The 25,196-nt window shown below is 39.5% G+C and overlaps 1 long non-coding RNA gene across 1 annotated transcript; it reads left to right on the top strand.

The window, feature by feature from the left end:
• The first annotated feature begins 17,295 nt into the window (after nt 1-17,295).
• LOC134732883 (uncharacterized) lies at nt 17,296-22,479 on the top strand. The gene is made up of 2 exons (XR_010116444.1): nt 17,296-20,866; nt 21,182-22,479. It is a non-coding gene; the product is annotated as an uncharacterized lncRNA (long non-coding RNA).
• The last annotated feature ends 2,717 nt before the right edge of the window (nt 22,480-25,196 follow it).

Here is a 25,196-nt window from a genome sequence, read left to right as displayed (position 1 = left end):
TCTCAAATTGAATTAGGACGCATGTCCTTAGAAAGAGGATTAATGAGCAATAAAAGGCTAGAAATTAAGGGAAAAAATTAACTGCCTAGGCTTAGGTAATTCAAAGTAAATATATATCACAGAAACATAAAGATAGAAGGGACATGGAAAATTTAATCCAACTGCTTCAATTCACAGATTAACAAAAACATGCATTTTAGTCAATGAATAACTTATATGCCAGGTATGGAACTGTGAATACATAGCCCTGACACTGAACTATCTTTCAGACCAGTAGAGAAGGAACAGACAAAATGAAAGCATAACCACAATTGTAATAAGTATTTCAAAAGACAAGTAAAACCAGATAAATTTTTTTTTTGTTGTTTTTTGTTTTTTTCCATCACAGAGTTAATTGGGGGAGAGCAGAAACGAACCAAAGTTTCTCGTACTTTATGGTAATAGGAATGATCGCAAAACTTACACTTAGAACACTTGTTTAATAATTTTTCATCTGGGCCAGGTGCGGTGGCTCACACCTGTAATCCCAGCACTTTGGGAGGCTGAGGCGGGTGGAACACCTCAAGTCAGGAGTTCGAGACCAGCCTGGCCAACATGGCAAAACCCAATCTCTACTAAAAATACAAAATTAGCCGAGTGTGATGGCACATGCCTGTGATCCCAGCTACTTGGGAGGCTGAGGCAGGAGAATGTCTTGAACCTGGGAGGTGGTGGTTGCAGTGAGCCAAGATTGCACCATTGCTCTCCATCCAGCCTGGGCAACAAGAGTAGAAACTCCATCTCAAAAAAAAAAAAAAAAAAAAAAATTTCATCTGTGTTGTTGAAAAGTGTAAAATTATTTTGTTTTTAATTAAAAAAAAAAATAGAGGTGGGGTCTCGCTCTGAACTCTGGGTCTTGCCCAGGCTGCTCTTAAACTCCTGGGCTCAAGTGATCCTCCTGTCTCAGCCTCCCAAAGTGCTGAGATGACAGGCAAGAGGCACCATGCCTGGCCAAAAAAAAAAATTTTTAATAGTCCAGTACGAAAAATGAAGCAATGTGCTCCCCAGAGATACTTTTTATAACAAAGGGTTTAATGAATATTTTCCAGTGTGCAAATTTCTACTTTGCAATGCAGATAGAATAAATCTGTGTATTTATTAAAACTGATTACAGTATCATTACATGGACTAATAACATTTTTATTTTCTAACACAGTGTGTTATGGAGAAAGCCTGCCAAACGGAGAATGAGAACAATTTATTTTGAACTGAAATAATTGATTTAGGAGCTTTAGAAATGATCTTGATTGGCCCTTTTATTTTACATTTGAGGACATATGGCCTAGAGATACTGTCCTTCCTAACACCAATAAAGCAATGGCAGAGCAAGGATTAGAAAACTGGTTTTGTAATGATGAAATTGGCGGTTAGTATGTGGAATGTCAAGGAATTATGATGCTTTAAGCATGTCTCCTCTTTTTTTTTTAGCAATTTAAAACACTTTTATATTAAGAATGTAATGTTTTCCTTTTACCTTTGAAGATTGTGTATTAATCTAATGAAACTCAGTGAGTTCTCCATGGTGGTAAAATCTGAACATTTATTAACCTCAAATGGCTTTCCACTGCCATTGGGAAGAAATAACTCTTTTTGCCTTGGTTTTCAGGAGGCTTCACAACCTACCTATCAGCCTTGTCCCCCACAGCTTCCCTCCATAGAACTGTTCTAGCCCTGATTTTTCAGATACCTTGTTCTTTAGGTGGTTTTGCCCACTTTTCCTGCATTACAATACTACCTACCCTTTCCAGCTTTAATTTCACCTCTCCTGTAAAGCTTTCTCTTGCCGTGGGATTCAAGAAGACTCTCTTTGGGATTTACAGCTCTGGACCAGTTAGCTTTATTATGTTCACATGTTTATTATTTTTGTTTCTTAGTTTCTCAGACATGGAATCCTCAAGTACAAAGGCCATATCTTTTCTTTATTTCTTCATCTACTGTCATCGCTCCCTTGTCTAGTACGGAGCTTTACACGTACAGTGGGAGTTCAACATATTAGTTGAGTGATGAAGTGAAAAAGATCGATGAGTGCCTTATATCAGAATAATCTTTAAGAAGCAGGTCTTTTTGTAAAATCCCCTAACCCTGGTATAACAGTCATCCCAACTACTTCCAAGCCTGGTGACCTCTGGTTGATGACTGGGCTCAGCACCAGAATTCAGTTTCTTTACCCTTTAAACAAACTCCTCCAGGATAGGCTTGATACTTGGAAGTACTTCAACAGTGCGATATTTGTCTTTCAGTCATATTTGAGAATGGTTCATAATGTGTCATTGAGAAAACAAAAAAGCACTTTATCAAAGAAAGCTGACACTTTACCACACTGGTCAGTCCGGTTATAAGGAAAGAGTCAAACAGCCATGCTTGCTGTTAGAGCAGGTGCTTGTGGGCTGTCAGCTGCCTTCTGTCTCAGCCCCATCCTAGGGTATAGGACGGTACAAGGACATCACACCAGTGCACGCTTCTCTGTGCCAGACCCATGCAAACCAGGTGAGTATACTCTAAACCAAATCCAGTTCCTGAGTAGAGATAGCTTGTTCTCCTCACAAAGGAATTCCCCACTGTAAGTCCACACCATTTTGACTATCATTTAGGATGTGGTGTGGTTGCCAAACCAAGTCTCACATTGGGCAAAGGAGACTTCCAGCACCCTTTTGGGAAAATGTCATCCATGGAGCCACACAGAGCACTCTACTCAGCATATTTAGCTTCTGGCACCCAGAAGTGCCATGAGACCAGGGTAAACCACCAAGACGCTGCAACTTTGTTTTCTGTTTGACATGTGCAGCACCAATAAACACACAACTGCAGATCGTAAAGCACAAATACATTTGGGATTGAGATAGATTGTAATTGCAGATAAAGCCTACATCATAAAGGTGATTTTACAGTGGGAGTATCCAAGCATGTTTCTGCCTAGCTCCAGCCCTAGTTACTGGTGCACGGTCTGCCTGTTAATTACTCGTGGATTAAGTGGAGAAGAAAGGTACCACAGACAATGAACGTCATCCGGAAAGTCATTTGTTCTTTCTTGAGAATAGTATAAAGATGTTTTTCAAGGCCAGATTCTTTTTGTAAACATCCCACTAAAATTCATCTATGTTGCCAAATACACACAGGGAAAGCTCACCCAGCAGAGTTTAATACTCAGCCTGGTTTTGTCCAGGTGCGGTGGCTCAAGCCTATATACTCCCAGCACTTGGGGAGGCCAAGGCAGGTGGGTTGCTTGAGCTCAGGAGTTCGAGACCAGCCTGGGCAATATGATGAAACCCTGTCTCAACAAAAAATACAAAAATTAGCTGGGCTTGGTAGCATGTGCCTGTGGTCCCAGCTACTTGGGAGGCTGAGATGGGAGGATTGCTTGAGCCCTGGAGGCAGAGATTGCAATGAGCTGAGATCACACCACTACACTCCACCTTGGGCAGTGGAGCCAGAACCTGTCAAAAACAAAACAACAACAACAACAAAACTCAAACAAAAAAAACTCAGCCTGATCTAATCTGCTACTCAGAGTGTAGGTTGGGGACCAGCAGTAACCTGGAAGCCTGATAGACACCCCACCAAAGGCCCACTGAATCAGAATCTGCATTTTCACAGGATCCTCAGGTGATCTATTTGCAAACAAAACTCTAAGAAGTATTGAAAAGGGCCCTGAGTTCTGGTTCCAGCTTTGGCACTAACTAGTTGCATAGTCTTGCATCCCAAAACCTCCTTCAGCTTCATTCATTTCACTTGAGGAAAACGAAACACCCACCTGCCTCATACAGTGAAGTCTAATGATGGTAAAATCACTTTGAAAAATTAGAAATACTCTATGCAAATAAAATACCGCTGACTTTGTGAGCTGCAAAACCAGTAGAGCTTTGATAGGGTGAAGGACCTTCCTGACTGAAAACAAAAAGAAATCATAGCCTTCATATTGATATTTGGCTGGGCTGAAAGTCACCTACCATCCTAGGATCACTAGCTATTTGTAGATCTCAAATTTTACTTTTGCCTTTCCAAAGTTTTACCTTCCAAATGACTTCTCAAAATGTATAGGACTATGCATCATATTCTGCTATGTAGCTTCCGCTAAAAAATGTTTTGCATGTAGCCGGTTGAGAGCCTATTGGTCTCAAAGATTACTCTTCCACACTAGTTAGCCCTGCTTTAGATGCTCCTTTGACACCCCTTTTGTTACCTTACATCAAAGTTGCCATCACTAGGAAGTGCGGTGATTGTACCTACAGGTAATGCCACCCTGGACATGAAAAAGGCACTCGGCAAATATATAGGCTATTAAAACTTGTCCTTGAAAAGTTGAATTCCCATTAAAAGAAAATAGAAAAATGTTTAGAGAAAATACATGGAATTTGGACTGGATGTGGTGGCTTATGCCTTTAATCCCAGCACTTTGGGAGCCAAGGTGGGAGGATTGCTCAAGCCCAGGAGTTTGAGACCAGTCTGGGCAATGTAGTGAGACCCCAACTCTATAAAAAATAAAAAACTTAGCCAAATGTGGTGGCTCATGCTTGTAGTCCCGGCTACTTGGGAGGCTGAAGTGGAAGGATCGCTTGGGAGATCAAGGCTGCAGTGAGCTGAGATCACACTACTGCACTGCAGCCTGGGTCACAAAGTGAGACTCTCTCAAAATAAGTAAACAAAATGGAATTTGATTTTATACCTTCCTCATTTTCAAATAAACTTACATTTCAGAAAGGTTGCAAAGATAGCATAGAAAGTTCCTGTATATCCTTTACTCCACTTCCGCTAATATCAACAACATCTTATTATATCCATGGTACATTTTTCAAAACCAAGAAATTAACAGTACAGCAATAGTTTAACTAACTTAGGACTGTATTTGGATTTCACCAATATTCCACTAATGACCCTTTTCTGTTTCTGGATCCCCTCAAAGTTACCACACTTCAATGTAGACTTCAGTCTTTTTGTTTGTTTGTTTTTGGTTTTTTTTGGTTTTTTTTTTTTGAGAGTGTCTCTTTCTGTCACCCAGGCTGGAGTATAGTGGTGCAATCATTGCTTACTGCAGCCTAGAACTCCTGGCCTCAAGTGATCCTCCTGCCTCGGTGTCCCAAAGTGCTGGGATTACAGGCATGAGCCACTGCACCTGGCCCTCTTTTTTGTTTGTTTGTTTTTTAGTAATGAGCAAATTGTGCCTCATATCAGATATCAGATAAAAATTCAGTATGCTAGATTTTTAAATATTTTAATTATAAAAAGTTCAAATATACATAAAATAACATGTCTACATGTCATTATCAATATGCCACAGTTGTTAAAATTTTGCCATATTTGCTTCAAATCTCTTTTTAAAAATATAAACACAATGTTACAGGTAGGATGAAAATACCCCTTATTTGCCCCCTAAAGTCAATGTAGGCTATTTACATATTTTTCTGATACTTTTAGAATATATGTATACATTTACAAATAAAACATACCCTTGTACACTTTTAAGATTTAAAGAGGTGCTGTCAAACTGTACATTGTCGTATGAAACTTTACACTCAAGATCATTTTGACGTTTCTTCAGTGGATCTGCTTCATTCATTTGAATTGCTTTATAGAGTATACTTTTTATAAATAAGCCAAATTTGTTTATCTAACTTCCTTATGAGGGATACTGAAGTTGTTTCCACCTGTTCCCACTTGTTTGCAATGTGGGTTATAATGAATATGGGTGTTTATATTAATATATTTTCTCCCTGTTTAGCTGTATACGGAATTTCTCTAGTCTAGAATTTGGAATGTCTGGGCGTGAGGTACGTACATTCTTCAAATGTATGAGGTATGGCGAAATTGCTACCAAAAGAGGGTACAAAAAACATTGTTTCCACTAGCAACGTGCAAGAGTTCCTCTATCCTCAAGTGCTCACTAAAATTTCATTTTATCAGATACTAACTTTTGCCCATGTAATAAGAAGGTAAAGTTGCCTCCCTGTTTTAATATGCATTCTCTGATAACTAGTAAGGTTGAGTAACTTTTCAAGTGCTGGCTCTGAAGCCTGGATTTGCATCTGTTTTCTGTCACTTTGTATCTATATGACCTTGGGCAATCTAAGCCTCAGTTTCCTCAACTATAAAATAAAGATTAAATGAGCTTATATATGTGAAACACATAGAAATGAGACTGGTGTAACAAGATGCCCTGGATTCATCTGAGATATTTCCTTCTCTAAACTTGAAATCAGCCTTTTTCCCCAGGAGTTCTGGTTCTTTTTATCAGGATGTGGTATTTAGAGATTTCAACCTGGACTCTAGGGGAGCCCATTGCAGCTGTGTTGTCACTGCTTCTAAGACTTTTGGTGAACATAGCTTATAAAATATGTATTTTTAAGAGAAAATTTATACTGTTATTTATACTGGTATAATTTATACTGATATTTCCAATTCAAATGTAAGACTATAGGTTTTCACTTATGTCTTTAATTTTATGTTTGTATCCCTTTAAAAAAAGTTTTTTTAAAGAGACAGAGTCTAGCTTTGTCACCCAGGCGTGTTTAGTGGAGTAGCTCACTGAAGCCTGAAACTGCTGGGCTCAAGCGATCCTGCTGCGTAAGCCTCTTGAATAGCTAGGACTACAGGTACTCGCCACAATGGCTGGCTAATTGTTTGTATTTTGTTGTAGAGACAGGGTCTCACTGTGTTGACCAGGCTGGTCTCAAACTCCTGGGCTCAAGTGATCTTCCCACCTCGGCCTCCCAAAGTGCTGGGATTACAAAGAGCCACTTTGCCCAGCCTTCCTTCATGTCTTTCAACAGTGTTTTGTAGTTTTCAGAATATAAGTTTTGTTCTTGTTAAATTTATTTCTAAGTACATTATTCTTTTTGATTCCATTGTAAGTGGATTTTTTTCCTTAATTTTATTTTCTTTTTGCTCACTGCTACTGTATAGACATTCAGTTGTTTTCGTATATTGATCTTGTACCCTGCAACCTTGTAGAGCTCATTTACTAGTGCTAACAATTGTTTAGTGAATTCCTTAGGATTTTCCACACACAAGATTGATCTGCAAATGGAGATAGTTTTACTTCTTTCTTTTCCAGTCTGAATGCCTTTTCTTTCATTTACTTGTCTAATTACCCTGGTCAGAATTAGCCTCCAGTACAATATTGAATAGAAGTGGCAACAGTGGGCTGGGCACGGTAGCTCATGCCTGTAATCCCAGCACTTTGGGAAGTCAGGGTAGGTGGATCACCTGAGGTCTGGAGTTCGAGACCAGCCTGGCCAACATGGTGAAACCCCGTCTCTACTAAACATACAAAAATTAGCCGGGCATGGTGGTGCACACCTGTAATCCCAGCTACTCTGGAGGCTGAGATGGCAGAATTGCTTGTACCTGGGAGGCAGAGGTTGCAGTGACCTGAGATCGTGCCACTGCACTCCAGCCTGAGTGGAAAAAAAAAAAGATGTCAACAGTGGACATCTTTGTTTTCTTCTGGATCTTAACAAGAACAAGAAAATATTCAACTGTTTACCATTAAGTATGATGTTAGCTGTGGGTTTTTTGTAGATGCCCTTTTTCGGGTAGAGATTTTGCTTTGCTAGTATCTCTGTAGAATTTTTACATTTAAGTTTGTAAGAGATCTTGGTGTAGTTTTCATTTCTTGTTGTGTAGGTTTTGTTATCAGGGTAATACTGGCCTCGTAGAATAAATCAGAAGTTGTTCTCTTCCATTTCCTGGAAGAGCTTGTGAAGGATTGGCATTAATTCTTTATATGTTTTGTAGAATTCACCAATAAAGCCATCTGGGCCTAGGCTTTTCTTTGTGGATAATTGTTTTCTTACAAATTCAATTTCTTTTTTTCCCCACCTTTAGACAGGGTCTTCCTCTGTCACCTAGGCTGGAGTGCAGTGGCATGATCATGACTCACTGCAGCCTTGACCTCCTGGGCTCAAGCAATCCTCCTGTCTCAGCCTCCCAAGTACCTGGGACTGCAAGCATATGTCACCATGCCCAGCTAATTATTTATTTTTTGTTTTGTAGAGATGGGTCCTCACTGTATTGCCCAGACTGGTCTCAAACTCTTGGGCTCAAGTGATCCTCCCACCTTAGACTCCCAAAGTGCTAGGGTTACAGGTGTGAGCCACTGTGCCCACCTACAAATTCAATTTCTTTACTTGTTAGAGGTCTGTTCAGATTTTTTGTTTCTTCTTGATTCAGTGTTAGTAGTTTGTGTCTATTTAGAAATTGTTCATTTTGTTTGTTGTCTGCTTGGCATACAGTTGTTCACAATATTCCTTTATAATCATTATTATTTTGTAACATTAATGGTAACATTTCCTCTTTCATTTGAGCCTTCTCTCTTTTTCTTGGTTAATCTAGCTAGAGGTTTGTCAACTTTGTTGTTCTTTTAAAAGAACCAACTTTCAGGTTTATTAATTCTCTCTATTGTTTTTCTGCACTCAATTTCTTTAATTTCTGCTCTATAGCCCTTGGTATTCTTGGCTTGCCTGTGCTGGCATGGAACCTTTGCTATATGAATGGGCTGGAGTGATGGAGATTGGACCCAGTATCCTCAATAGATTCTGTATCCCACGAGTGGGGGCTGGGTAGAGGAAGGGGGCTCCCACCTTTCAGCTACACCACCCAGAACTTAGCCTTTGCAACAGGTAGCTGGGAAAGGAGGAGAAATGGAGACATGCTGCCCTGATGGGAAGATACTGCAGCCCTCTAGTTGGGAGGGGAGGGCAGAGGGAGCCCTGTGTTCTTGGCTGTGTCTACCTGGAGTAGGGTTCCCATCACTCTGAATATGGAAGGGGAAGGAAATTGGTCATGACTCAAATGCCGAAGACTCTTACCATTCCTAACTAGTTTTAGTAGGTTTTCTTTTCTTTTCTTTTTGAGATGGAGTCTCACTCAGTCACCCAGGCTGGAGTGCGACTGGCATCATCTTGGTTCACTGCAACCTCCTCCTGCTGGGTTCAAGCGATTCTCCTGCCTCAGCCTCCCAAGTAGCTGGAACTACAGGAATGCACCACCACGCCCAGCTAATTTTTGTATATTTTAGTAGAGACCGGGGTTCCCCCATGTTGGCCAGGCTGGTCTTGAACTCCTGACCTCTCAGGTGATCTGCCCACCTTGGCCTCCGAAAGTGCTGGGGTTACAGGCATGAGCCACCACGCCTGGCCAGTTTTAGTAGGTTTTCTCGAATAAATGTCTCTTCATTTGCTGTGTGGCCTTAAGACCATTTCTAGAGAATTTAAATTTTATTTTTTAATGGTTTTCACCAGTTTCATTGTGGAGTGGGTCCATGGAGGTCCTCAGGTTGCCATGCCAGAAAGAGAATCTCAGTGGTTGCTTTTATATTTTTAATTCAGTTTAATAACTATATATTATATTTTCTTGGTTTTAATATCAAATCCATTAAACCAGGTATATTCAGAGAAGTCTAGTTCTTATTTCTTGTTTTCTTTCTTTGAGACAGGTTCTTACTCTGTTGCCCTGGGTGGAGTGCAGTGGCATGATCACAGCTCACTACAGGCAGCTTCTACCTCTTGGGCTCAGGTGATCCTCCCACCTCAGCCTCTTGGGTAGCTGGGGTTGTAGATGTGTGCCACCATGCCCGGCTAATTTTTTGTACTTTTTTTGTGTGTGTTGAGATGGCTTCACCATGTTGCCAGGTTGGTCTCCAACTCCTGGGCTCAAGCGAACTGTCCACCTCAGCCTCCCAAATGGCTGGGATTACAGGTGTGAACCACCGTGCCTGCCTTCAGTTCCTATTCTTGTTCTTTCTACTTTCTTGTCTCTTCCTGTTGATAAGGTTACAATATTTTGTGAGATTAATATAGCATAACATTCACCCTTTTAAAGTGTACATTTCAGTGATTTTTAGTATATTTTACAAAGCTATGCAACCATCGTTACTACCAAATTTCAGAATACTTCATTTCCCCAGAAATAAACTTTGTATCTGTCACTCCTTTCCCCATACCTATTGATGTTCATTGCCCCTCCCCCTTTCCCTAACCTCTAGCAACCACAGAATCTACTTTCTCTCTAGATTTGCCTACTCTGGACTTTTCATATAAACGGAATAATACACTATGTGACCTTTTGTGATTGACTTCTTTTACTTAACATAATGTTTTCAAGGCTCATTCATTTTAGAGCATGAATCAGTACTTCATTCTTTTTGTTTCTCCATCGGTTGATGGACATGTGGATTGTTTCCATTTGGGGGCTATTATGAATAATGTTGCCATGAACATTCATGTACAAGTTTTTTTTTTTTTTTTTTTTTTTTGAGACGGAGTCTCGCTCTGTCGCCCAGGCTGGAGTGCAGTGGCGCGATCTCGGCTCACTGCAAGCTCCGCCTCTCGGGTTCACGCCATTCTCCTGCCTCAGCCTCTCCGAGTAGCTGGGACTACAGGCGCCCGCCACCACGCCTGGCTAATTTTTTTGTATTTTTAGTAGAGACGGGGTTTCACCGTGGTCTCGATCTCCTGACCTCGTGATCCGCCCGCCTCGGCCTCCCAAAGTGCTGGGATTACAAGCGTGAGCCACCGCACCCGGCCTCATGTACAAGTTTTTGTGTTGGACATATGTGATTTCTTTTTTCTCTTGGGTATATACCTAGGGGAATAATTCTTGGGTTTTAGATAACCTTTTTAAAAAAGGCTTTCTTTTATGCTTTTATTAAGAGATAGATAATAGAGATATGGATATATAAATATTCACTTTCTTAGATAAATGGTAGGATTGCACAGATACCCTTTTCTTTATCTTGCTTTTTCCACTTAAAATATATCCTGGAAACCAAAAGCAAAAAATACATATCCTGGGCATCAGCCCATCCATGTAAGTGTATAGAGATATTCCTCACTTCTTTTTATAGCTCCATGATCAGGATGTGCCATGATTTATTCAACCAGTCACTATTCATAGACATTAGTTTTACAGTCTCTTGCCATTACAAATAGAACTGAAATAAATTACCTTATGTATTGTATCTTTTCATATTTGTGCAAGTGTGTTTTTAGGATAAATTCTTGGAAGTAAGATTTCTGAGCCAAAGGATAAATGCAGTTCAGTGTTATCAAATTCCCTTCCATTGAGGTTATTCTGTTCTATATTCCCATCAGCAATGTATCAGAGTGACGGTATCCCTATGTGGTTACTTTTTATAATGTACTATATATGATTAAAAATAATAGGCCGGCGTGGTGGCTCATGACTGTCATCCCAGCACTTTGGGAGGCCGAGACGGGTAGATCACGAGGTCAGGAGATCGAGACCATCCTGGCCAACATGGTGAAACCCCGTCTCTACTAAAAATACAAAAATTAGCTGGGCGTGGTGGTGCGTGCCTGTAATCCCAACTACTCGGGAGGCTGAGGCAGGAGAATCGTTTGAATCCTGGAGGCAGAGGTTGCAGTGAGCTGAGATCGCACCACTGCACTCCAGCCTGGTGACAGAGCAAGACTCCATCTCAAAATAATAATAATAATAATCATTATTATTATTATTTAAAAAGTGTATTCTCTAGTTTTTGGTGCCAGTTCTGTGTTTGTTTCTTTGTTCAAGTTGTTAATTATGTTGTTTACGTCTAGATTCTTATCAGTTTTTTACTTTTTGATAGAGGTTTATGGACTTGTAAATTTCTTCCAATATTTCTGTATATTTTTCTTTAAATATTTTGAGGCTCTGTTAGGTATATTCAAATTTAGAGATATCTGTCTGATAGATTACTTCTTTTTCATTATGTAACAGCCATCCGAATCTCTAATAGTGCTTTTTCACTTACAGTGTATTATATTTTATATTACAGTTACATATAATCTTTAGTATATGTATATACACACACACACACACACACACACACACACACATATATACTCAAATACGTAGTCGGCCCTCCATATCTGTGTGCATCTGTGAATTCAACCCTCCAAAGATTGAAAATATTCAGAACAAAATTCCATAAAGTTTCAAAAGGCAAAACTTGAACTTGCCATGCCTAGTACTGTGTTGAATTTACATGAATGAAATGATATGTAGGCATTGTGTTAGATGTTGTAAGTTATCTAATGATGATTTAAAGTATATGGGAGAATGCGAGTAGGTTATATTCAAATATTGTGCCATTTTATATAAGGGACTTGAGCATCCACAGATTTTTGTATTAGCCAGGGTCCTGGAACAAATCTATGGATACCTAGGGCAACTGTATACATTCAAATATACTGAACAATACATATTCAAATATGTGTTTATATATTCAAATAATATGTGTAATAAATGTATGTATTCACCTTTCTTTTGGATGCAGTTTGCACAGTATTTTTTTCCACTCGTTTATGTCCAGTCTCTCTATGTCCTTGTGTTTTAAATGTCTAGTATAAACATGTGGATTATAATTATGTTTTTATGTGGTTTAAAAACACTGTTTAATTCATCTGCATATATTAAAATTAGTAATGTTTTGGATTTATTTTTACTATCATATTTATTGCCTTCCTGCTTACTGTATGTTTTAGTTTTTATTATTTTGCTTACTTTTAACTTCCTTTTGTTGGATTGATTGGGATTTGGGATTTCCAACATGGCATATTCTTTTTTCTTTCTTTCTTTCTTTTTTTTTTTTTTCTTTTGAGACAGTCTTGCTCTGTTGCCCAGGCTGGTGTGCAGTGGCACAGTCTCGGCTCACAGAAACCTCTGCCTCCTGGGTTCAAGCGATTCTTGTGCCTCAGCCTCCCAAGTAGCAGGGATTACAGGCATAAGCCAACATGCCAGGCTAATTTTTGTATTTTTGTAGAGACAGGGTTTCACCATGTTGGCCAGGCTGGTCTCGAACTCCTGACCTCAAGTGATCCACCCACCTCAGCCTCCTAAAGTGCTGGGATTACAGGTGTGAGCCACCATGCCCAGCAACATTTTCTTTACTGTATTGTTTACCTGTGGCTCTTCTATTTCAGAAACTGATGGCGATTAAGTTGTATTTCTTTCCTCTCTCCCACTTTAGGGATAATTTGAGAAAGGCTTAATTTGTAGAAATTAATATGAAATTGTTTTTTCATTTAGAAATCATAATTTACGTGTACATAAAGTACAGAAAACTGTAGCTTACCATGTAGCTTTTGGGGGGAAAATGACATTTTTATCATAATCTTTTGTACTGTAAAAATAATATATGTAATCCTTACTATCAAAAGATAGACTCTTTTGAATAACCCCATTATTGGGAAATACACGCCAAAATATTTAGGGGTAAAGACCCATGACATATATAACTAACCTGCAAATAGTTCAGGAAAATAATTATATCCAGAGAGAAAGAGAGAAAATAATGAAGTGAATGGTATAAAATGTTGAATAGGTAAATCTGGGTAAAGGGTATATGGCTGTTTTTGGTACTTTAAAAAAATTTTTTGAAACATTTTATAACTTTGAAATTATTTCTAAATAAAAAGTTTTAAAATCCATATTTAGCAAAGGATTACAAAAATCTCTGTGAAATTTTTCATTCACATTATATTTTAAAAAGTGAATAAATGTTAGTATTTTTTATAATGATTGGGTGCCCCCTAGTGTTCAGTTTCCACAACTACTAATCTTACAAATTCAAACCCAACTTCCTACAGCTGTATTTAGAAATGCCTTTTTGTTTATTTTTTTTGTGGTGACAGCATAAGATTGTTGTTTTTTCTTGAGACACAGTCTTGCTCTGTAACATAAGATTATGAGAAGAATGTGTATAATATCAACATTTGTAAAAAAGAAAAATAGCCACAAGCTACTAAAATATGAAACCAGACCCGTGCATTATGATATCAAATGCAGATTTCTGCCTCCCCTAGGACCTTAATCAGTACACAAACTAGTTAAAACAGGGGGTTTATACATAGTCCATGATAATTATAGGGCATAGAATTATTCAAAACATCCATTTACTGGAGATGAAGTGGTCACAGCAGGAAAACTAGCAACACATTTTCTCCTTTTTTCTCTAAACAGCAGATGTTATTGTCTTTCATCCAAATAAATTCCTTACGACAAAAGAGCAAGTAGGTTTAACATTTGTCTTAAGGTAAATCAGTATCATAAGTTGTGAAAGAAACATACTATTTTAAAACAAACATCAAACTCAGTCTGCTTTAACAAACTTCACTCATTCTGATGATCTTTTAAGTCTTCTTCCTGGATTGTGGCTATCATCCAAATTGTGCAGCAATTCTCTGAAAAACTGGAATGTAAAATGTTGCGTTCAATTTAAATATCCCCGGTGTCTTCATCATTTCCAGTGTCATTGACTGGCTTTAGGCATCATCTCCTGGAACAGACGTAACCTGCTTTTGACAGTGGTTTGTTCTGGAAGCTCAACTGGGACCTTTAGATGTCCAGCTTTATTAGTAATGTAATGTAAAATTATGTAACTTTGTTGTCTAGTAGTCTTGCAAGCCCAGCCATATAATGTCCGAAGTCTTTATCCAAACTTTTTCTTTCAATTTCTTTTGACCAACAAAACATGTTGTTTCGGTCAGGTGCGGTGGCTCACACCTGTAATCCCAGCACTTTGGGAGGCTGAGGCAGGCAGACCACCTGAGGTCAGGAGTTCGAGACCAGCCTGGCCGAGACAGGAGACTCGCTTGAATCCGGGAGGTGGAGGTTGCAGTGAGCTGAGATTGTGCCATTGCACTCCAGCCTGGGTGACAAGAGTGAAACTCCATCTCAAACAAACAAACAAACAAACAAAACAATGTTGTTCCTAACTGTCCATTTACCAACATGTAGATTATCTGAGCTTACTGGTCCATTCTCCTTCTCAGATTCATTCTCGTTCTTACCACCATACCTATTTTTACCTTTGTTCTTGGGCAGAGCTGGGTGGAGGGCTGGGTCTCTATCTCCCTCTGTGGTGTGTGGGGCACAGCAGTTACGGGAGGCCTGTTACTGCGTATGAGAGAATGCTAGTGCATTTGGGACAGCATCCATTTGAGATTTCCTTATGATATTCTCCCCTCTGTGTTTTTCATAGTTACACGCTCTATCTCTATTCTCTCAAAAACACCTTTTAAACATAATCAGGTATATTTGAAGTCTAAAATGAATCTTTATTTCTACTTTCTTCTTGAACAAAGACTGTAAAATACTTTGATTTCAATTATGTCTTCCATATTTTACATTAATGTCATCTAGTATTTTTGCCCAAATTAGCTATTATTATTGTTTTTTATAAGCATGTGCTTTTTTTGTTTTTACATTGCTTATCATTCCTTCTTGCATCTTATTCTTTCTGGGTTCCATTTTCTTTTTCCTGAAGTACATTCCTTAGTGTTCTTTCAGCAACTATCAATGACAAGTTCTTTCAACTCTTTGTATGAAAATGTTTTAATTTGCCTTCTCTCTTGAATGAGTTGGGTATTCACTTCTAGGTTGACAATAATTTTCCCTCAGCCATGAGATGTTATTCTATTTATTTATCTATAGACAAGATCTCACTCTGCCGCCCAAGCTGGAATGCAGTGGCGTGATTGTGGCTCACTGCAGCCTCAACCTGCCTGGACTCAGTGATCTTCCCACCTCAGCCTTCCTAATAGCTGGGACTACAGGTGCATGCCACCACATTCAGCTAATTTTTGTATTTTTTGTAGAGATGAGATTTCATCATGTTGCCCAGGCTGGTCTCAAGTCACCATGGTCGCCGATCAGATTATCTCCTGGCATCTCTATTATTACTGTTACAAAGTCAGTTATCAGTTTTATTGTCCTTTTTTTTTTTTTCTTTTTTTGAGACAGAGTCTTGCTCTGTCGCCAAGGCTGGAGTGCAGTGGCACAGTCACGGCTCACTGCAGCCTCAACCCCCCTGGACTTAGTGATCCTCCCACCTTAGCCCCCTGAGTTGCTGGGACTACAGGTGTGTGCCACCACACCCTGCTCATTTTTGTGTTTTTAGAAGAGATGGGGTTTCACCATGTTGGCCAGGCTGGTCTCAAACTCGTGACCTCAAGTGATCTGCCCATCTCGGCCTCCCAAAGTGCTGGGATTACAGGTGTGAGCCACTGTGCCTAGCCAGTTTATTGTCCTTCTTTGTAATATTTATTTTTTCTCAGGGTCTTTAAGTATTAAAAGTACTTTATCTTTGATTTTGGTGTTTTGAAGTTTCACTAAGGTGCGTGGAACAGTAGGTCTATTTTTTACTTTTCTGACTTTGTGAACATAGTGATCTTTGAATCTGGGGTTTATGTCTTTCACCAAGGCTAGAAAGTTTTCTGCCCTTTATCTCTTCAAATTTCTTTGTTTTTATTTCTTTGTTTTATTTTATTTTTCAGAGACAAAGTCTCTCTCTGTTGCTCTGGCTGGAGTGTATTGGCACCATCAGGGCTTACTGTAGCCTTGACCTCCCAGGCTCAGGCCATCCTCCCACCTTAGCATCTCAAATAGCTAGGACTACAGGCTTGTGCCACCACTCCCGGTTAATTTTTAATTTTTTTTTTTGTCGAGTTGGGAGTCTCATTATGTTGCCCAGGCTGGTCTTGAAGTCCTGGCCTCAAGTGATCCACAGATGCAAGCCACTGTGTGCCTAGCTCATCTCTTCAAATTTCTCTCTCTTTCCCTCCAGAATTCTCTTTCTTCTTTCCCTCCAGAATTCCTATTAAAATATGTTTAACCTTCTCATGTTGTCTTTATGTTTCCTAATCTCTTCGTTACAATCCCTTCTTTTTATCTCTCAGCAATATTTTGGGTCATTTTCTCATCTGCCTCCTAGCTTGATAATGATCTCTTTAGTTTGGTCTAATGCGTTGTTTTGCTCATCTTTTGTGGCTTTGAAGTTCCAATAATTCCTTTTCACTTCTAAAATTTTTTTTTTTTTTTTTGAGACAGGATCTTGTTTTGTGGCCCAGGCTGGAGTGCAGTGGCACAGTCTCGGCTCACTGCAACCTCCTCCTCTCAGGTTCAAGCAATTCTCCTGCCTCGGCCTCCCGAGAAGCTGGGATTACAGGCACCCGCCACCACGCCTGGCTAATTTTTGTATTTTTAGTAGAGACGGAGTTTTTCCATGTTGGCCAGGCTGGTCTCAAACTCCTTACCTCAAGTGATCCACCCACCTTGGCCTCCCAAAGTGCTGGTATTACAGGTGTGAACCATCATGCCCGGCCAACTTCTAAAATTTCTACTTGATTCCTTTTAAGATTTTTTCTGCCATCTTGCTTGTTTTTTAAATAAGGTCTTATTTTCTTTGGTTTTTCTTTTTCTTTTTATTATTATTATTTTTTTAATTTGGCTTTCTTCAGACCAAAGGTTGTGATTTTTTAAAAAACTCGTTTTTAATAATTTTAAACATAATTATTTTATTTTCTTCCAGTTTTTTTTTTTTATTGTCTCAAGTTTTGGTACTTGTGTTTACTGACTCTCACTTATGGTGGAATAACTCATTGTGCTTTAACAATTTTTTACAGTAGGCCATCTTTAGCGGGGGCTATGTTTTCCTTGAAAATTGTCAGTGGCTTGAGTTGTAGAAATATTCTTTCATAAACGGGCATTGGCTTTGCAAAGAGCCATGGGACCCAAGGATATTGCTAATCTCACATTATTTTATGTTAATTTTTCAGCTGAGGTTTGGGGGTTAAAGTTCTTGGATTCTAGAATTTTTACACCAGACTGGGTGCAGTGGCTCACGCCTGTAATCCCAGGACTTTGGAAGGCTTAGGTGGGTGGATCACCTGAGGTCAGGAGTTTGAGACCAGCCTGGCCAAAATGGAGAAACCCCGTCTCTACTAAAAATAAAAAATTAGCCGAGTGTGGTGGCAGACACCTGTAATCCCAGCTACTCGGGGGGCTGAAGCAGGAAGATCACTTGAACCCAAGAGGCAGAGGTTGCAGTGAGCTGAGATTGTGCCATGGCACTCCAGCCTGGGCAACAGAGCAAGACTCTGTCTCATATAATAATAATAATAACAATAATTTTACACCAGATCTGAGGTGAGGTAATTAGACCCAAGGTTTTAAAATTCAAATAAATAAATACATTTTATTTTCTAGACTCCAAAGTCCAGAAAAGAGTAAGATAAGCTTCCTAAGCATCTTTCTGACTTGGTAGATACATTTCATGCTGGTCCACTTTTTAACTCAAAGATCTCAATTTATTCACCTTCACCTCCCTAACCTTTGTGGATTCAAGAGTTTATCTCTAGTTCTTTGTAGCTTCTAGGACAGCCACAGGATTATCTGCTGTGCTCAGTTTTCCATTCCTTCTTCACCCTGGCACTTGGAGATTCTCCTTTATAACTTGCAAGTTTAGCTACTCAAGAAGATTATTGTTGTATTTTATTTAGCAATTCTTTGAACGTAAGGGTAGATTTCCCTAGTCCTCTTATTGAAATTGGAAGGCTTGACCTTGTTAAAGGATAATTTTCACTTTTTTTTTTTTTTGAGACAGGCAGGAATGCAGTGGCACACTCTGTCACAGTGGCAGTGCTCTGTCACTCAGGCAGGAATGCAGTGGCACAATCACGGCTCACTGCAGCCCTGACCTCCAAGCAATTCTCCCCCTTCAGCCTCTTGAGTAGCTGGGACTACAGGCATGTGCCATCACATCTGGCTAATTTTTTATTTTTATTTCTATTTTTATTTTTTGTAGAGATGAGGTTTCACTATGTTGTCCAGGCTGGTCTCAAACTCCTGGGCTCAAGTGATCCTCCCGCCTTGGCCTCCCAAAGTGCTGGAATTATAGGCATGAGTCACTGTGCCTGGCCAAGGATGATTTTCACAAAGGGGTAAAATTATGACTCTACACAGATCTAAAATGAACATGTGTTAAAGATTTTATTGAAGTCATTATAAATGAAGAAATAGTAAGATGTTAAACAACGAGTTCAAAGGAGAAGTCAAAGAAGCACAAATTTATGTGGAGCAAAGCAATCCTGAAATGAATTTACAAATGGATGGAGAAACTGACTTTTTCAACAGGGGGCAGAAAATTGGATCTCTAACAAAATGTCTTTGTAAACAACACTAACTTTGCATTGTTATCACTTATGGACAATTTACAGAGTTGTAAAATAGTTCAAAAGCAATGGAAAGGTACAATCAGATAACCTGAAAGGTGGGTTCTAAATAGTGCTTAGTTTTCCATTTGAGATACCCAATAATCTTTTTTGCTATTTCCAAATGTTCTAACCTTGGATTTTATAGGAATTTTTCAGAGAAGACTTTGTTATATTTTTTACCTTCACAGTGAAAGAAAACAGTATTTTTTCGTCTATCTTTTGCTCAGTTGATAGAGCCAAACTTTGGAGTAGGAGTAGGGGATAAAGAAAGCAAAGGAACTATAGTCCGGTACTGTATAGTAATGTTTTGGTCAACATTTGACCACACATATGACAGTAGCCCTATAAAATTATAATGAAATTGAAAAATTCCTATTTCCTAGTGACATCATAGCTGTCATAAGCCATCATAATGTCATAATGCAATGCATTAACTTTTCTATGTTTATATGTATTTAGATACACAAATAGTTACCATTGCGTTACAATTGCCTACCACATTCAGTACAGCAACATGCTGTATGGATTTATAGCCTAGAAGCAATAGGCTATACCATGTAGCCTAAGTGTGGAGTAGGCTATGTTATCTAGGTTTAGTACAGTGTAAGATATTCACATAATGGTGAAATTGTGATGTATTTCTCAGATGTTCCTGTTGTTAAGTGACACCTGACTGCACTTGAACATCATTCTTCCCATTTTCTCCAGAAACTTCTGAGAAACTCTAAGGGGCCATTAAAGGAATACTTGATTCTAGTCACTCTTGGCGAGTTACCTGTCAGGTGCTTTATCTATTTATGGAAGAATTGGTGACGGGCAGTAGGGGGCTATTGTTTATTTGTGGAATATGCACAGAGTATAAATATGTTAAGGTTCTGGGAACAGAAAATCCATTCTCCATTGACCTATGCCAAACAGCTCCCTGTGAAATGCATTTTGGAAACCACTGCAGAAGTTTGAAAGATGAAGTTACATTTAGGATTTTCATCTAGATTTCAAGGTTGGGCCTTAGCACTTTTGTTTCTAGGAAAGAAGATTCAGCAGATTTTGCTCCTATATTATCAGAGTTCTGAAAGCACTTTGGGGACACCTCCGTCTGCCCAGCCCAGGGAACTCTAAAGGCGTTAGAGGGATAATATGTTTTGAGGTGGGATAAAAGGCAAGAGAGATGACCTCTTCCTCTAGCAGTGGGCAAGCAGCTGGCTCTGCTTTTCACTGATTTTATGGCTTTGTCTGTGAAGCAACAACAGTGTTCCACAGAGAGGCGCTTGACTGAGACAGTTGCTGTTACTGAAGAGAGCCAGGGGTGCAGCAAAATGTGGAAAGCATTCTGTTTCCTCTAAATGTGGGAAGAAATGAAAAACTTATGGGGGAGAAAAGACTGATAATTTTGCTCTGAATACTTAAGTAGAATTTGAGGAGTGGAATTAATAGGTTGAAGGATATGTGCATATTATAATCAGTGTCATGTAGTTCCTGTAAATTAATTTCATAAAGCTTATATGGAAGCAAGGTGACTTGGTAACATGGAAATCAATAACAAGTGAGAAGGGCAGGACATAAAATACGTGTACTGATATATACATGCTAAAATGGGAAAGGAATATGAAAATATTAGCTTGGTGGATTTTTTTGTGATAGGGTTATGTGGGTGTTTTTTAAAAATGTATAATATATTTGTTTGCTTGCTTGTTTTGAGACAAGGTCTCTGTTGCCCAGGCTGTAATGCAGTGGTGTGATCAGCTCACTGTAGCCTCTACCACCCCGGCTCGAGCAATTTTCCCACCTCAGCCTTTGGAGTAGCTGGGACTACAGGTACCAGCCACCACACCCAGGTAATTGTTTTACTTTTTGTAGAGATGGAGTCTTGCTAAATTTCGAAGGCTAAATTGTTTATATTTTGATTACTGTGTCCATAATAATTTGATAATTTTAAAAAGCAAAACTAAAGAGGAAAAACATGTGTTTGCTTATTGCTGTAATTATTAGTTGCAAGCTTTCACATTTTACCCTAATGTATAACCCTGAAGTGTATTAAATAATATATGATGTCAGATTACTTAGGTAATGGTAGGAAGCACCTACTATCCTATGGCAAGATAATTTTTGGACTTCTTAATTTGTGTTCTCTCCAAATTTCGGTTCCGTAGGGCTTTCAGAAATGTTGCAAGATTAAAAGAAGAAGCAACCACAATTCAAACGTTCTCCCAACGTCTTGTAAAAGCCGGAGAAGCGAGGAAACCGGGCATCATTGAGGGTGGGAGAACGGAGCTGCGAGCTGCTGGTCCCCTGGGGCTGGGGGTGGCGCGGGCGGGGTTTTTGGGGCGACCCTTTGGAGGAGATCGCCGGTCCCCCAGCGGGGTGTGGAGGATGAGAGCGCCTTAGGACCACCGCGAGCGACCACCCTGAAGAAGTCAGTGGAGGTCGTGACAGACTGCAAGCGAGACCCATTCCATTTCCATCTGTGCTGCAACAGCGGAGGAGGAGAGACGACACACGACCTAGATCACTCCGGGAGGGAGGGCCTGAATTAAGGTGATAGTAAGTACGAGTTTGTGACCTGAGATTCATACTAATAAATCCCGCGGAGAACAAGGAGGAGGACCGAGAGCTTTTGTCCCGTGCTTGTGAGCTGAAGCCAGGTGTTTGAAGTGTTTGATCTTCTAGAAAGCCCTTGCCCACCTAAGGCAATTGGGTACAGCTGAGGTTCTCAAACTTGAGCGTGCACCACAATCACCCGAGGGGTAATTAAAACCTGGAGTGCACTTTGGGAGGCCGAGGCGGGCGGATCAAGAGGTCAGTATATCGAGACCATCCTGGCTAACACGGTGAAACCCTGTCTCTACTAAAAATATAAAAAATTGGCCGGGCATGGTGGCGGGCGCCTGTAGTCCCAGCTACTCCGGAGGCTGAGGTAGGAGAATGGCGGGAACCCGGGAGGCGGAGCTTGCAGTGAGCCGAGATTGCGCCGCTGCACTCCAGCCTGGGCGACAGAGTGAGACTCTGTATCAAAAAAAAACCAAAAACAACAACAACAAAAACACCTGGAGTGCTGGGGACCACATTCCCAGAGTTTCTGATTCAGTGGGCCTGGGTTGGGGCCTGAGAATGGCATCTCTAACAGGTTCTCAAGTGAAGCTGATGCTGCAAGTCCCGGGACGGTGCTTCGACAACTGGTGAATGCTATGCTTTTCAGATACTTTGATATCAAACGTTTGCATGGCTGCAGCTACCTAAAATGGTGTATCAGTTTTACCAGAGGTTACTTTTCACTTAATATTGGCTTGGTTTATTTTCAGATTTAAGAGTGGAACGTTTGGAGTATGTTATTAATAGATCCATTTACAAGGCTCATTTGGAGGAAGGTGTTCCAATGCTTTCACTTACTTTATAGATGACCATAATTTTTGGAGATTTCCATGATATAATTAAAACTATGTCTTGGTCATTTGTGTGACCTCTTTCAGTTTATAAAGTTTTCATCTATGTTATCTGGTTATGGTATTGCTCTTGATGTAAATATTTTAAAATATGTCTTTGGGTCTTTTTAGCAGCACTCCCATGAGGTAGAGTGTTTGTTTTGCTTTTATGGTGTCACAGATCTAGGCTTAACCTCACATTGTTTCCCAGTGAATATATGTGCAGGTAATGTTATAAAAAGGGTGTGGTTACTGAATAATGAGAGGAAAACCCAGGCAATACCATGGAGTGTTAATTATATGACTCTTTGAAACTTCAAATACGTAGGCCTGCCCAGCTTGCTTCCTGGGAACCCTCCTTCCTGATAAGCCTTCAGTTGGAAAGAGAAAGAGGCCTCAGCCATAAAGGAAGACCTTTTTAGAGGGATTCTGAGACCTAAAGGTCCAAGTTCCGGCATTCCCTGAAGCCACAAGGTTTCTCTGCCTCAAGGTTTCTCTGAAATCAGTTAGTGACAATCGAAGGCAGCCATGAAGAGGAAAAGTTAAAAATATGCAGACTATGTGGCCCTGGAGAAGAGGAGAGAAGCATTTTGATCCAGTTTGCTTCAGTTATAGGGAAGTTCCCAAGCTAATTAGATTAGTGGGATAGCACTTTTTATTTTATCTATACAATTTTTGTTATTGTGCTTGAACTTACATGCTAAATTGAACAAATATTCAGTATACAACTAAATGAATTCTTTAACATATATGTATTCACAAACATACATACTCACACTCACTGTTGTACCCACCTTCCAGATCAAGACAATAGAGCATTCCCAAAACCACAAAAGGCTGCCTTATTCCTACTCCCAGCCAATACCCCCAAAGGTAACAGCTGCTGACTCTCTTGCCATTGAGTGGTTTTACCTGTTCCTGAACTTTGTATAAATGGAATCATACAGTATGTGCTATTTTGTGTCTGGCTTCTTTCACTCAACACTATGTCTGTTAAATTCATCTACACTGTTGCATGTAGCAAGAGTTGTTCTTTTTCACCCCCACCCTGATCACCCCATTTCCCCAGCCCCAGGAAACCATTATCCACTTTCTCTCTATAGATCTGTCTATTCTGAAAATTTCATATAAATGGAATCACAATATTTTGTCCTTGTGACTGGCTTCTTGGCATGTTTTCAAGGTTCATTCATGTTGTAGCATACATTAGAACCTCATTTCCTTTTATTGATGAAAAATATTGAGTATACCACATTTTATTTATCCATTCATCAGCTGATGGGCATTTGGGTTGTTTCCACCTTTTGGCAATTGTGAATAATGCTGCAATGGACATTTGTATACAAGTTTTTGTGTGGAGAGTGGAAATACGTTTTCATTTATCTTGGGTATATATGTAAGAGTGAAATTGCTAGATCATATGGTAACTATATTTAACTGGTTCAGAAGTTGTCAAACCATTTTCCAAAGCATCCGCACCGTTTTACGTTCCCATTGCCAAAGCCAGTCATTAGCATTGTTTCTGTAGATATTAAATTAACTAAAAGTATCCCTTATGGGAAACAAAGGGATGGGCTGAATTAAAGGAATAGGTTGGGCTAGTTAACTGCAGCAGGAGCATGTCCTTAAGGCACAGATCACTCATGCTATTGTATGTGGCTTAAGAATGCCTTTAAGTGGTTTTCTGCCCTGGGCAGGCCAGGTGTTCTTTGCCCTCATTCTGGTAAACCCACAACCTTCCAGCATGGGTGTTATGGCCATCATGAACATGTCACAGTGCTGCAGAGATTTTGTTTATGGGCAGTTTTGGGGCCAGTTTATGGCCAGATTTTGAGGGGCTTGTTCCCAACACCCACCAGCAGTGTATGAGGATTCCAATTTACCCACATCTTCACCAAAGCTTGTTATCTGTCTTTTTTATTTTAGCTATCCTAGAAGGTGTGAGTGGTATCTTACTGTGGTTTTGGTGTACATTTTCCTGATGGCTAATGCTATTGAGCATCTTTTTGTTTGCTTATTGGTTACTTGCATATCTTCTTTGGAGAATGTCTCTTTAGATCATTTGCCTATTTTTTAAAAAATGGGTAATTTGCCTTTTTATTATTGAATTGTAATAGTTTCTTATATATTCTAGATATAAGTCCCTTATCAAATATACAATTTGTCAAATTTTTATCTCATTCTGTGGATTTTCTCTTTATTTTTTAACTTTAATTAAATTAATTAATTCATTTAGAGACAGGGTCTTGGGGTGGTGGCGCAGTCATAGCTCACTGCAACCTTCAAACCCCTGGGCTCAAGTGATCCTCCTGCCTTAGCCTCCCAAGTAGCTGGAACTACAGGTGTGTACCACCATACCTGGCTAACTAATCTTTTCACTTTTTCGATAGTGTCCTTTGATGCCCCAAATTTAAAAATTTTGATAGTTTACCTTCTCTAATTTTTCTTTTGTTTGTACTTTTGGCATCGTATGTTACAAACCCAAAGTCACAAGATTTATGCCTATGTTTTTTTCTAAGAGTTTTATAGTTTTAGCTCTTACATTTAGGTCTTTGTTCCATTTTTGAGTTAATTTTTGTATATATTGTAAGGTAGGGGTCAAATTTCATTCTTCTTCATGTGACTATCCAGTTGTCTCATTATCATTTGTTTTTTTTGTTGTTGTTGTTTTTTTTTTTGAGACGGAGTCTCGCTGTCGTCCAGGCTGGAGTGCAGTGGCGCGATCTCGGCTCACTACAAGCTCTGC

The sequence above is a fragment of the Symphalangus syndactylus genome, chromosome 17, assembly GCF_028878055.3.
Source record: "Symphalangus syndactylus isolate Jambi chromosome 17, NHGRI_mSymSyn1-v2.1_pri, whole genome shotgun sequence".
Lineage (NCBI taxonomy): Eukaryota > Metazoa > Chordata > Mammalia > Primates > Hylobatidae > Symphalangus > Symphalangus syndactylus.
This window is presented reverse-complemented; position numbering and strand designations above follow the sequence as displayed.